The sequence below is a fragment of the Vicugna pacos genome, chromosome 23 (genome assembly GCF_048564905.1).
Source record: "Vicugna pacos chromosome 23, VicPac4, whole genome shotgun sequence".
NCBI lineage: Eukaryota > Metazoa > Chordata > Mammalia > Artiodactyla > Camelidae > Vicugna > Vicugna pacos.
The window spans coordinates 20,729,240-20,744,431 of NC_133009.1; the positions used below are offsets into that span (position 1 = coordinate 20,729,240).

Here is a 15,192-nt window from a genome sequence, read left to right on the forward strand (position 1 = left end):
AAGCTTTAGCTTGCTAATGAGGAATAAACTTTAAAAATTATAATGAAAAGTGGCCAAGTAGGTTTGGAAAAAAAAATAACAGAATCTCTGGAATGAAAAATGAAGTAAGTAAAATTTAGAACTCAATGAAGAAAAAAACCTCAATGGAGCAATGAGAATGTAGCAGCTACAATGCACAATATGAACAAACATCAGAGTATAATATTAAACAAAGTAGAGAAAATACATGCAGAATTCATTTACATAAAGTAAAAAGACTGCAAAACTAAATCAAATACTGCCTAAGAATACAAACATATGTAGCAAAACTATGAATAAAAAAAAGGATACCATAAATACAAAATCCACAACAGTAGTTACCTATGAGAGGAGGGAAAGGGGACTGGAGTGGAGAGGAATACATAAAGGACTCCAAGTAATGGTAACGTTCTTTCTCTAAAACTTGGTAGCCAACACATAGGTGTTCTTTGCACCGTAATTTTCCATAACTTAAAAATATTCTTTTGTACCCACTCAACAAATAATTCTTTTGTACCTATTTGGAAGTCAACGAAAACAAACTCAAAAGATAAGGAAGCAAGAGAAGGAGAACCCCAAAAATTTTCTAATATGTAGCACAGAGAGACAAAGAGATGAGAATTAAAAGTTACAGACAATATAGAGGGAAGATTTCACATACATTTATTCAGAAGTCCCCAACCATAACACTAATAGCAAGGAAGAGGCAATATTTTAAAAGATATTTCTCAGATTTCTAGAGACAAACTAGTTCTCTGAAATCAGGAAGACCAGTGAATCTTAGGTCAAATATATAAAAATAAATGACTTTTCAACAACAGTGGTAGTCAGAAGTCTGGAATATCTTTAAAATTCTAAGAAAAAATAGTTGTCAACATATAATTTACATATCACTGAAATTATCCCCAAGAACAAACATAAAACACACTTTTAGACAAAAACCAGTTTAGCACAAATAGACCCTCCCCGCTTAGGGAATTCTAAAGGCTTACAGAGTAGAAGGCTTCAGGTAGAATAATGATTAGACACAATGTCTGAGATAACAAAAAGAATCGTGTGTGTCAAAGTAATGGTAAATAAATGGAAAAATCTAAAATACGGACTACATAACAGCAACAATAATAATGGTTAAAGTATGGGATTTAAATGAAGTATCTGTAATCCTCTGTTATCTGAGAAAATGAAGATAGATTTGACTTATTTTAGACTTTCTTACATATCCATGTTGAAAATATACACAGGAAGAGGCATACACAAGAATGTATACATCAGTAGTTTCCTTAGCAGCAATATACTAAAACTAATCAAACAAAAGAATAAAGAGAAATTTGCTTTATCAGACAGTAAAAACATACTATTACATTATAATAATTAAAACTATAATAATTACAATAGTAGGCTAGTAATGGACAAATAGATCAATGAAACAGACAACCCAGACACAGAACCACAGAAGTTTAATAATCATAAAAAGCATATTTGGGTATTTCAAATCAGAATGGAAGTATGGACTATTAAGATTATTTGTACAATCTGCTACTCATTTCCAACAAAGAAATTACACATTGGTAGAGCAAAGTTACACACATTACCCACGCACATACTTCTGCCCATTCCTCCCCTAATATCTAGAAAATGAATGAAAGTGTATTTGTGTGTATGTCATGAAACAATATAGAAAAAGGTGAGTTCAAAAAATTCAGAGAATTGGAATACCTTTCTCTAGGAAAACTCCAGGTCTTGAAGTCTATAATTACATACTACAGACCATTGGACCTCAGCAGAGGGCCATCTTCCAGGGCCCTGTGCTGCTTTCTTGGAAGAAAGGCATTAAAATACAAAGGAATCTCCCTGGTAGGAAAGGAATTCCAGGTACAAGTCAATTCACTAGGTACATGGTTCCCCAGCAGGGACTACACGCATTTTTAACACTCAGCTCAAAGCCATTCTCATAGAATAAAATCCATGCTATGAATCTGAAACCAATGGCAAAACAATAGTTGTTTAACAGCCACTCTTAATAGATCTTTCTTAAAAACAAAACAAAACCAAAGAACACCACTTTTATAAAGAAATGATTGTGTTAAAAAAGTTATCATAAGCTTAATAATTCCTGTCTTTTAATTAGTTTATTTTTCTTATAAAATTAATTTTCTAGAAAAATAGCATGTATGGCCTATTTCATTTCATAAAACTAGTCTCTGTATGAATTTTTCTATCTATATATCTGACTACAGAGATAACTGAAATACAAAACATTAGTACTGTTTACTTTTGTGTGACCCAAATTTGGGGTGATTTGTTACTTTCTTTGTACCTTTCTGTATGGCTTAGGTTTCTTTAAACAGTTTTCATTTTTATAAAATCAATAATTAAAGAATTTTGTAAAAAACAAAATCTAAAATATAAAGAAAACTTTTAAAACATAAGAGATATTTATAAAATCTAAGTTGGGAAGAAGGTGCGAATCAACCTAATATTCACTAACAATCAAGAAAATGTCACGTTAAGTCATGATACCATTTTTTCCAATCACTGTTAAAGGTATAGGGAAACACACACACGCTTATACACTCTTGTGGGAACACAGACTCCAACAGCCTTTTTGGAGGATAATCTGCCAGGTCCTAATTCTATATAGACAAATCTTTTGACTTGGCAATTCTAGAATTTTTATTTCCTGTAGACAAAAGACGTATATCCTCTATCTCACTTATTCAAATCATCTGGAGAAAGAAACCCCTGCTATTCCATGACTTCAAATATTGTATGATAGCAACAACAAATTCCTTCCAAAGTGATAGACATCACTGTTTATGTAGTGTAGTGGTTATCACGTTCACCTGACACAAAGTGATAGACACTACTAACTACTCTCTAGATGGATGCTTCCACTGCATCTCAACTTCAACATTTCCAAAATGAAACAATCTTTCTCCTTCCTATCTACAGATTTGTTACTTTACTTCTATTTCCTTTCCTGGTTAATGATTCCATGATCTACCCCAGAAACTCTGAGGATTTAGCTAAAAACTAATTCTTAAAAAAACTTTCCTTGTCCAGATTAAGTTGCAATTCTTTGTTCCTCAGGAACTTGGTACTACCCCTATCAAGGATGATACTTATCACACTATGTAACTGCCTCTTTGTATCCCCAGCTAGGAAGTTCTTAGGAAACAAACTGGACCCTACTCATTACTTTAACCCCAGTTTCCACACTGGAGGGGGGCAAAGAATACTGGATGACTATATGAATAAATGGCTTCCTTTTCCTCCTCTTACCATGCAAGTGGTAACCAAAAACAGCCAATTTTACCAAAAAAAAAAAAAAAAACCATTTCTACATTCTAGTCCATTACTTCTATTCTTAGTGACTCAGCCTTTGTCAAAAACTAGACTAATGGTCTTTTCATCTCCTCCAGTCTCCTGTTCCTTCTTATCATTCTATAAATGGCAAGCACTTAGATAACCCCCCAACACATATCCCAATTTATGTGGCATAAATGAATAGATCTGAAAAGGTTCACTCAAAAAGTTAACCAAAACATGCATTTTCTGTTCATGCTATGAGTGTTATTTTCTAGACAAAAATCTGATCCACTACCTCAAAAAACTTACCCGAGTCACCATTAAGTCAAAAACTCAAAAAAAGTTGTTTGTGATTTCCCAATGTGAGATTAAAAGTGGAAGTTTGCTTTTTATTATCCAAAAGTACAATCAAATTTAAAATAGACTATAATTACTATAATATATAGTCAGTAGAAAGTAATGATCATTAGCCTCTTATATTTATACTAACATCTTATATAAATGAGGGTCCTAGATTCAAGCTTTAGTTGCTGAAAGCATCATATTTACACAAATTAATCCTATCCCTCTCCTTTAAAGTATTTTGGTACCAAAGATTTTAGACAAATTTGGGAAAGGCCACAATCACTTTGATAGTATGTTGTTTTCCCCTCTAATGGCCTTCTATAGCCTTGATAAAACCACTACAATGGTAAACTGAAGTTAATACATTTTTCCTGTTAAGCTTAAAACCAAAATCATTTTTTTTCACAGCTAAAACCTTTAAAATTCCATACACTTTGGGTACTTTTTCCCAAAGTATAATCAGTGGAGTGTTCATGGACAAAAGCAAAATGTTTCACAATCACTGCAATTCAATCAAGATCACCCTAACAGAATTTTTAAAAGACTTTCACAAAATGATTCTAAAGTTCATCTGAAAGATGCACAATAATCAATTATTTGAAAATGAAATATAATAAACATTCCATTTCTCAGGCTGGATGTGTTTTGTGTTATGCTGTCTTTAATATAAAACAAAGATTATGATGTGGAAGCAATGGCTCAGTCACAATATTTAAAAAGAGAATTGTAATTTCCATCCCCAATATATTCTCCCACCTAAAAAAAAACCCCAAAATATATGAAAACAAGGTGTTCAGACACTGGACACAGGCAGCACAGGACAGTAGTCCCTAAGGAAAGGAAAACAAACAAGATGACCTCTAGGACTGTCCCAAGTTACTGTGTATATAGTGTATTCAGGATGCAGAGCAGAGAGGAAACCCAAATAGAGCCCAAGGGTCTCCTTGGGTTGAGACAGAGCTGAGAATTCCAAAAGCAGCTAGAATTCACAGGGCAGAGTGCTGCAGTGCAAAGGGTCATAGAGATCTGCAGTGAGTTCCCCTGAATCTTCATATGATTAGCACAAGCATGTAAGGAAACTACCAGAGGCCAAGGAATGAATTATTAGAAAAGTAGAGGCCAAGGAATGAATTATTAGAAAAGCCAGGTATATCTCCAGTGTGGAGGAGAAAAAAAACAACCTCTTAATACATGGGCACTGAGTAGAGTACTCAGAAAAGTATTAACTGCTTCGTAGTGGGGAGAAAATTTAGCCCTTGTCTAAAGACTGTTCTGGTCCTGTCTAAAGAAGATCAAAAAGCAAGCAGCAAAAGAATCAAAACTATTTCTAAGTAACTGAGCTGCATCCCAAGACAAAGCTCAAGAAAATGTAAAGGACTGCAAAAATATTCAGAATTCAGAAAATTCATAATGTCTAGCATCCAATCAAAAATTGTCAGGCATGCAAAGAAGCAGGAAGATAACCCATGAGGAGGGAAAAAAAATAACAAATAGAAACAGACCTAGAAATCACACGGAAATTAGACTCACTACATGAGGACAGTTAAGCCAGTTATTCTAGCTATAAATCTTATGTCCAAGAAGTTAGAGGAAAGCATGAGCACATGAAGGAAAGACTAGGAAGATTAAAAAAAGTCTAAATCAAACTTCTAGGGAAGAGAAAAACATTTAATAGGATTAATAGATTAGACATAGAACGTATTAGTTAACTTGAAGACCCACGAAAGAAATTACCTAAATAAAATGAAGCAGAGAGAGAAAAAAGGCTGAGGCAAGCAGGGAAAGAGAGCCTCAGGGAGCTATGGGACAACCTCAAGTGTTCTAATATGTGTAACAGCCATCTCCAAAAGGAGAGGACAGAAATATTTGAAAAACTAGTGGCAACAGTCTTTCTAAATTTGATGAAAACTATAAATTCACAAATTCAAAAGGTCAGTAAACCTCAAGCATAGAAACATGAAGAAACTCCACCAAAATAATACATCCTAATCAAGGGACAAAGGGAAAACCTTAAGGTAGCACACTGCAGAGGAACAAAGATAAGAATAACAGAGACTTTTCATTAAAAACAATGCAAGCCAGATATAGTGGAACAGGTATTTTAAATTCTGAAAGAAAAAAAAAACTGTCAACCTAGAATTTTATATCCAATGATAATATCTTTTAAAAATGAAGGCAAAATAAAGATCTTTCATACGTAGAAGAGCTGAAAAGACAGTCACCAACAGATCTGCACTACAAACGTTAAAGGAATTCCTTTAGGCAGAAGCAAGATATCAGATGGAAATCTGGATCTACATAAAGGAACAGACTTCAAAAAAGGTCAATTTTTTTTTCTTAATTTCAATCTCTTTAAAAGACAACTGTCTATTTGGAGCAAAGGTGATAGCAATATATTGAGGAGCTTATGACATATTTACAGTAAAACAAATGACAATAGCACAATTCTCCTAGAGAGGAGAAATGGAAGCATACTGTTACAAGGTTCTTACACTATACATTAAATACTATGTTGTTTAAAGAGAGACTGTAATAATTTAAAGATGTATACTAGAAACCTTAAAACAACCACTAAGTACACACATACAAACACATGATATAAAAAAAGGGGAAAACAACAAATAGGACAAATAAAAAATAGGAAGACAGCAGATTTAAACCTAACCATTACATCACTAATTATATTAACAAAATGATGTTAACATTATAATTAAAAAGCAAAGACCATCAGACTGGATTAAAAAAAAGCAAGACCAAGTTCAAAAAGACTAGACAGGGTGAAAGTAAAATAATGGAAGATATATCAAGCTAACACTAATCAAAAAAGCAGGAGCAGCTTATTAATATCAAAGTAGAATTTAGAGCAAAGAATATTACCAGGGATGGATAAAGAGGGTCACTTTATAATATTAAAGTAAAGTAAAATATTATAAAATTAATATAATATTAATTCACCAAATGAACATTAACAATCCTGAACATCTATATACCAAATAATAGACCTTCAAACTATATGAAGCAAAAACAAAGAGAACTGAAAGAAGAAACATACAAACTCACAATTGTAATTTGACACTTCTACACCCCTCTCTCCATAACTGATAGAACTAGACAGAGCAGTAAGGATAAGGACCTAAACAACAAATCGACCAACTTGACCTGAATGATATTTATAGAACATTCTACTCAAGAAAAAGAAGACTACACATTCTTTTCAAATGAACAGATGATTTACCAAGATAGACTGTATCCTGGGCCATAAACGAAGTCTCAAATTTAAAAGGAATCAATTCATAGAAAGTATGTCCTCTGATCACATTGAATTAAATTAGAAATCAGTAACAGAAAAACACCTGGAAATTTTACAGATATTCGGACACTAAATAACATACCTCTAAATGATCTATGGATCAAAGAAGAGATCAAAAAAGTGAATGAAGAGTATTTTGAACTGGGTGAAAATGAAAATATGACACATCAAAATTGGTGCAATGCAGCTTAAGCAGTGCTTAGAAACTGGTAGCACTAAATATCAGTAAGATCTCATATCAAGAACTTAAGCTTTCACCTTAAGAAACAAGAAAAAAAAGAGCAAATTAAACCCAGCATGAGCAGAAAAGAATAAAAGAGCTAAAATTTAATAAAGTAGAAAACAAAAAAACTACATTAAAAAAAAATCAATGAAATCAAAAGCTGGTTCTTTGAGATTAAAAAAAAAACCCACTATACTGACATAAATAGATCAATGAAAGCAAGAGACCAGAAACTGAACTTTCACTTATGGCAAAGATAACATTTCAAATCAGTGTGAAAATTACAAACTTTTAATAATGTCCTGAGACAATTCAACTACCCCTTCTGAGAGAAAAAAAAAATCTCCTCCTCAATGTGACATAGAAATGGGAAACTACAGATGGAAGAAAGAGCTAAAGGCACATCCAAAAAAAGCGGGTGTGGGGGGAGGAAGCTATAATTTATGATGCAACTTCTATGTACATTAATGAGACTAAATCTTCAGGTAAAACTGACACCATGTCTGTCCTATGGTTTCAGGTATCTCACCTCATCTTTATATCACTGGTACTATCATTTTGAGAAGCACAGCATTCAATGTTACTGAGGGGAAAAAGTCTTCAATGGTCACCTCCAAAAGATAACAGTGTTGAAATTGAAAATGGACATATAGAGATAGAAACTTTTTCGGGGATGGGGGATAACGGTCTAAGAAAAAGCTCAAGGGAGAAGAATTACAGTCTCAGAAGGTGAGAGATAGTCATGTGACTTGTTCACTATATCCCAAAATATGAGAATTTTTAAATTGCAAACGAGAAACTTAAAGTAGGGGGGGAAACTTGATAAAATTTATATAAATTGACAATTAATCTAAAATAAAAGCAAAATGTTTTGAGACATTTGTAATTTTAAATTAAAATTACAGTGCATGGGTCATCAATAATATTCTTTATTATCTTATGCTGAAATAAATTCAACAAATAAATATTTACTGCATTAATCCATCAGAAACAGAACCCAGATCTGTACCAACTGTGGGCTAAACCATGTTTTTGTTTTCAAGAGTTAAAATGTTCCAAGTACCCCACAGATCTTAACTGTGACTGAGATATTTCCACAAAAGGTTAACATTGTAACCATGTTAAACTAGTGCTGTCCTTAGAAATTTTGAAAGTAATTATAAAGACTAGAACTCTGAATTCTTAAAGCTGCTCAGCTTAATTTCCTTCATGATTCCACTGTATTACCTCCCCAATTCAGTGGATAAGCAATTCTGAGTCTATTTTTAATTCATTGAACTAATACTAAATGCTTACAATATGCTAAAATGCTACATGCCCCCTAAAAATGCTAAAGCTATAGCTTTCTCTCCGCCCTCAGTAATTACACTCCTCCCAAGCATTCCTCATAGTTTTGTCTCACCACCTTTTTATTAACTTGTTTCTTAAGATAACAATTTAACTCACTTCTTGGTCCTATAAGTTAGAGTAAGCTTCTACACAGCCAAAGGAATTTACTCCTTTAGTTTCACTAAAATTAGAGTAGCGGTCTCAAACTTTCATAGTATACTGATGCCTATTTCAAGGGGAAAAAGAAATTCTCAAAGCCCGAAACGTCTAAGAAATACCACATTGAGCAATAATCACAAAGTTCCAATCAGAGTATAGAAAAGACACAAACTTTGAATTAGAAATGACTTTAAGCCCAGGTTCTACCACTTACTAGTAATGCTATACTTCTTTATTTTGTCTTCCTTCTTGTTACACCAAAGTTTCTAGAAAAGAATACTTATCTCTTTGACTCTTAGCTTATCATGGTATTTGATGCAGAGGAGTTCAAAAAACTGTTCAGTGAATGCAGGAAAAGTTTTCCAAATTTAAAAGTTAGTCTTTGAATCCGAAGGGCAAAAGTTGGCTTCAAGTCCTTTCAAATCCCGAATTTACAGGGTGAATTTTAACATTTTTAGCACATTGAGGAGATCATCTAAAAATTGTGTTAAAAAGAACACTGCAATGCTCCTGGAGAATGTCATTCTAAGTGAAGTAAGCCAGAAAGAGAAAGAAAAATACCATATGAGATCGCTCATATGTGGAATCTAAAAAACAAAAACACAAACACAAACAAACAAACAAAAACAAAGCGTAAATACAGGACAGAAATAGAGTCATAGACAGAGAATACAGACTTGTGGTTGCCAGGGGGTGGGAAGGGATAGACTGGGATTTCAAAATTGTAGAATAGATAAACAAGATTACACTGTATAGCACAGGGAAATATACACAAAATGTTATGATAACTCACAGAGAAAAAAATGTGACAATGAGTGTGTATGTGTCCATGAATGACTGAAAAATTGTGCTGAACACTGGAATTTGACACAACATTGTAAAATGATTATAAATCAATAAAAAATGTTAAAAAAAAGAGCACACAAAAACTGTTAATGAAAAAAATGCAATTTGTAAAATGTAAAAAAAAAAAGGAAGAACACTGCATATAAATAAAGACATATATATATATATATTTTCACAAACACACATTAAGTAGCTTTGTTCAGTATTGCACAAAATTTAGTAGTTCTAGCTTTCAAGGCACGCCAGTATTGGCAACTTCTAAAAAGTAATTTACAAAGTTTCAACTCCCAAGGTCTAGATAGGCAGAGCAGGAACACTCTGCCTTCTGTCAAAGAAAATACTGTTCATTTCTTGATAAAGCACAGTCACTCACTGTCTTCTCAAAAACCTACAATGACTCCCCTACTGCCTATAAAAACTGATATCCTCAGCCACAGGCAATCAAGGCCCTCTACAGTCTAGCAGTCCCAGACTATCTTCACAGGTCTGTCTCCCCAAACCCCTTCCTTCATCAGTTTGTTAATGCCTAATATATTCATTCTTTGATTTATGCTGTTCCCTCCTCCATCTCCATTTGCCAAAGCCCCACCCATCATTCAAGGACTAGATACCCAATGTGGTCTGGGTAGATCAATCCTTTCCTATTCAATCTCATCTCTGAGCTCCCTCCTTTCCACCTTTACATCAGCAATCCTAACAATGATTTCTAATTTCATTTTTTGTATGTGTTGGTCTTCTCCACAATACCATCCATGAATTCTTAAAAGGCAAAAATCATATCTTATTCCTGTGAATTCCAGAGGATCACAATGCCTTGCAAACTAACAGGTCCTAAACATTGTGGTAAATCAGGATAGCAAGATACTACAGGGACAGGAATATACATGCTGAAAAATAAAATCAATTTTTAAAAACTCAATGTTCTTAAACCCAACAAGAAAACAAATAACCCAATTAAAAAAATAGCCAAGGATCTACTGCATAGCACAAGGAACTATATTCAATTTCTTGTAATGAGCTGTAAAGGAAAAGAATCTGAAAAAAAAAAAGTGTGTATATATATGTATATGTATCAGTGAATCACTTTGTTGTACACTTGAAACTAACATTGTAACTTGACTACACTTCAATAAAAAGTAAGAATTAAAGATGTGCAAGGAAAAAAAAGGCCAAAGATCTTAACAGACACCTCACTAAAGAAGACATATGGATAGCAAATAAGCACATGATAAGATGTTCCACATCTTATGTTATCAGGAAAATGCAAATTTAAACAATGACCTACCACCACACACTTATCAAAATGGCCAAAACCCTGACACTGACAACTACCAAATGCTGGTGAGGATGTGGAGCAACAGGAACTCTCATACACTGATGGGTGGGAATGCAAAATGGTACAGTCACTTCGAAAGACAGTTTGACAGTTTTTTAGAAAACTAAACATACTCTTATCATATGATCCAGCAATCACACTCCTTGGTATTTACCCAAAGGAGGTGAAAACTTAAAATAAAACTTTATGAAAACTTATATAAAACACAAAAACCTGCACATGGATATTTATAACAGCTTTATTAATAATTGTCAAAACCTGGAAAAAACCAAGATGTCCTTCAGTAGGTGAATAGATAAACAGTGGTACATCCAAACAATGGAATATTAGTCAATGCTGAAAAGAAATGAGGTATCAAGTCATGAAAAGTCTTGAAAGAAAATATTACAAAGTGAAAGAAGTCAATCTGAAAGGCTATGGACTGCACGATTCCAACTATAGGACAATTCTGAAAAATGCAAAACTATGGAGACAAAAAGATCAGTGGCTGACAAGAGATTAGCTTAATAGGGAGGGACTGGAGGGACAGGGTTGGAGGGGATGGCATAGAGGATTTCTCGGGTGGTTAAACTACTCTGAATGAGAATATAATGGTTATATATTTATCCAAACCCACAGAACGTACAACACCAAGAGAGAACAGTACTGAAAACTATGGACTTTGGGTGATGAAGACGTATCAATGCAGATTATCCACTGTGACAAATATTCCAGTCTGGTGGGGGATGTTGATAGTGGGGGAAGCTATGCATGACTAGGAACAGGGAAGGGGTATACTGGAAATCTCTGTGCTTTTTACTCAATTCTGCTGTGAACTTAAAATTGCTCTAAAAAATAAAGTGTATTAAAAAGAAAAAACTCGATAAATATTGAGTCCAACTTATTTTTAAGTAAGTGTAATGGAAGAAGGGTATAGCTTTGTGGTAGAGTGTGTACTTAGCATGCACGAGGTCCTGGGTTCAATCCCCAGAACGTCCCATTAAAATAAATAAACTGTATTACCCCCAAATAAACACTAAAAAATAAAGTAAGTGTACATTGTTTCAATACTAAGAAGCAAAGCAGAATTTGCAAAATTACTGGGAAAGATACTAATACCAAAAATCAGCTGTGTGAAATACATACATCCTAGAAAAAGAAAGCTGCTAAATTTCACTAACGAAAATAAAGCTCTAATCTAGTTGTTCAATAATTACATTGCAACATATACTGAACAAACATTTCTACAAAACGTTTTGTGTGTATTTTTACTCTTTTGACTCTTAAAAAGACTATTATGATTTAAATGTAAACTGTCAGCAGACCCAGAAACTTTCAACCTTTTAGCAGTTGTTCTTTCAAACTTAACTCAAACGTATTAAACACCAACTACTTTTAAAACGTGTTGGGAAGGGAATGTAAGGGCAGGAAGATGACTTACTGACCTCAAGGAGTTAACATTCTAGGAGACACATAATCAATCATGAAAATATCAGACACAAATAAATGCTACAATAAAGGTATATATTCTGTGAGATCCCCAGGAAAGAACTGGGATAGAGAGAAATGAAAGAGGGCATAGAAAAGATGGCATTTATGCTAGGGAGGATTTGAAAGCTGAAAACTGGAAAAAAGGCAAAAATGGCATTTCAGGCTGAAGGACGAGAGCAAAGGAACATCAAAGTACATCTTCAAGAAAATGGTCCCAGGGTTAGGGGGTGATTCTGGAATAGCCAAAGCATAAATTTGTGACTAGTTGAGGCTGGACGATAGAACAGACTTATTGTAGAGACCGTCGATCAAACCTAGGGGAATTAGACTTCATTATGACGAAAAAAAGAACAGTTTCCTGAGAATTTTCATGATTAGGAGAGAAAGAAACAGTATCTGCTTTCCTCTTATATCAAGATGTGTCCATTCGAAAACTTCTGTATGACAATCTTTTAAAAAACTTTTAAAAATAATTACTGCTGTGACGCTTACTAGTAGGCTATTGAAAATTAGGATCAAAAATTACAGTAGGGGTGAAAGTAGACTTTCCATAGCGCTTACACACTTAAGAGCATCCCTCAAACATCAACTTGAGCGAGCCTTAGCATCCCTAGTCAAATCCTCCAAAATAAGTAAACCTACCCTAATTTCTTCTCTCCTCATAGACTCAATCAATGAAAACTCACGAAAGTACTAAAAATCTACTGGCTCTTAAGGATATTTTGAGAATAAACTGAAGTTTCCAAGAGAGCTATATTTTATCCTAAAGGACCCAGGTTCTTATCAAAAATTTCTCAAACTGCCTATTTAAAAAAGATAATAACGGCTAGTTTGAAGTTCGTGGCTTTAATAACAAATTAACTTCCCCACGCCCCCCAAAAGCAGTCAGCCAGTGACAAGTAATCAGCCTCTAATTTCCAGGTGGGACAAGTAGGGCAAATTAATAACCACTCCAAGAGGTACTGTTATTTTAAATCTCCTTTATCTGACCAATTCACTGCACTTTCCAAATCACGAGTCAAATTTCTTCCCCTGCGCGGACTTACTTCAGCCAGGCCCAGGAGCATGTGGAGCACGCACCAACGTAAGACAGGCTCCAAGTACCAGCAGGTTCCCCCAGAGGGAAGTCCGCCAAGCTCTCAACTGTACCCGAGTACAGTGGGGAAAAGGCGCCGCGGTCCAGGAGAGACTGGAGGACAGAGCTGTCCGCCGTTCGGCGCGGAGGGTGGACCCCAAGGCGCCTCTCCGCCGCCATGTGCCGCCGTTCCGCGGAGGAGCTTATATAACAAACCGCCAAAGCCCTGGAGCGTGCTGCACCCGCCAACGGCCGCATTAGCCCCCGCGGGCCCGCTCCGCGAGCCAGGCATCTCCGCCAGCCGAGCCGCCGCTGCTCGCAGGACGGCCACAAGCCCGGCCTAGGCCCGGCGCGGGGAGGGCCCCGCGAGCCGGGCGCGGCGGGAGAAGCCGGGCCCAGGCCGCGCCAACCCGCCTTCCGCCGTGCCGGCCCAACCCCCTCCCTCCCCTCTGCTTACCTGAGAAGGGCCGGTGACCGAGCCGCCGCGGCTGCCGAGTCCAGTGGGGCACGAGGCGAGGCCCGAGCTGCTCCCGCGCAAGTCCGTCACAGCATCTCCCGGGAGACACGGCCGCCACAGGCAAGGTGCGCACACCTCCGCCCCGCGGAAGCTGCTTCCCTGCTCGCCGGCCTCCGCCTGCGACCGCCGGAGCCACAGACCCACACCCGGTGCGAGCGCCTTCGCCGGCTGTAGGCCGGACGACCGATCAGCGACTAAAACGCAACCGCCGCCTGCGCAGCGGTTCCGGGTCCTCCCCTACGCGACTCTGCCTCCTCCGCTCCGGCAACGCCGGGTCGACTTTGCGCATTACCCTCGGCAGACAGGCCGAGTCCCACACGCCCGGGAGGGGAGGGGAGGGGCGGGGAAGGGCGGAGAGAGGTGGGAGATGGAAAGGAGATCGCGGCGCCGGGACCTGAGTTCTCGCGAGTGTTCCGGCCTTTGGGCGCCGGCTCTGCGGGAATTTTCAAACTCGTCAAAGAAGGTGGAAGGAGGGAAAGGGAGGAAAGGGAAGCAGGGTCGGGAAGGGCAGGTCATTTACATAAGATCTCCCCACCTCCAATGAGCTGAGGGGGAGAAAGACTACAAATCCCACAATACCTTGCGCGCTAAACAGCCCTGGCGGCCCAGCGGGTGGGCCCGGAGTCGGGAGTGGTAGTTTGCCCAAAGTAGCGCGGGGCTGGATCCGCCCGCCTCCTAGTTCCTCTGGGTGATTTTTGTGGCGGGAGAGTCGCCACGTTATCATCTGGCTGTGCTTGCTGGCGGCCAAATGATAATTTTTGCCCTCGGTCTTTTTCCTTCTCCCTGTTCCTACTTTTCATGCCAAAAGTGGGCTCCTAACTTCTCGGGAAACGCTTCTTTCCCTCTCATATATATTTTTAAATATCTGAGCGTGCTTTTGTGACCACAGGTATTCACCAGGCCTAGTCTAATTTTTTAACTCAAATTTTTACCCTAAATCAAGTGTTGCTTGTTTGGTCACCCTGCAGTTTCATTGTAGAATTTCTTTTGTTTGTTGTTAGTATCTTTGAAGCTAGTCCCAGCACCAAACACTTGTGGAATATATCCATAATAGTAAATACCAAATAAAAGGATTGCAATTTTAGGTAGCGGGAAGATTCTAGCAGGTCGGGTTTTCTTTTAATCAGGAAAGTTTATCCTTTTCTGTCACCCTTTCCCATATGTTTTTTAGTAATAGGCTGTTTTTTAGAAATGTAATATCCTTTTTTCTATAATTTTTGTTTCTTTATTGACAGCAACTTCTAAACGGAACATA

General features: G+C 36.8%; 1 protein-coding gene across 3 annotated transcripts in view; it reads right to left on the reverse strand.

Annotated features, from left to right (window-relative positions):
- AHCTF1 (AT-hook containing transcription factor 1) overlaps positions 1–14,275 on the reverse strand; it is a 79,898-nt gene extending 65,623 nt beyond the window's left edge. The window contains exon 1 of one of the 3 annotated variants that reach the window (XM_006198816.4): positions 13,878–14,275. The gene's annotated coding sequence lies outside the window, so the exon portion shown is untranslated. Of the gene's footprint in view, positions 1–13,391; positions 13,572–13,877 lie in introns of those variants that run through there. The other 2 variants (XM_072948633.1, XM_072948634.1) reach the window with 2 other exon arrangements.
- Positions 14,276–15,192: the final 917 nt, after the last annotated feature.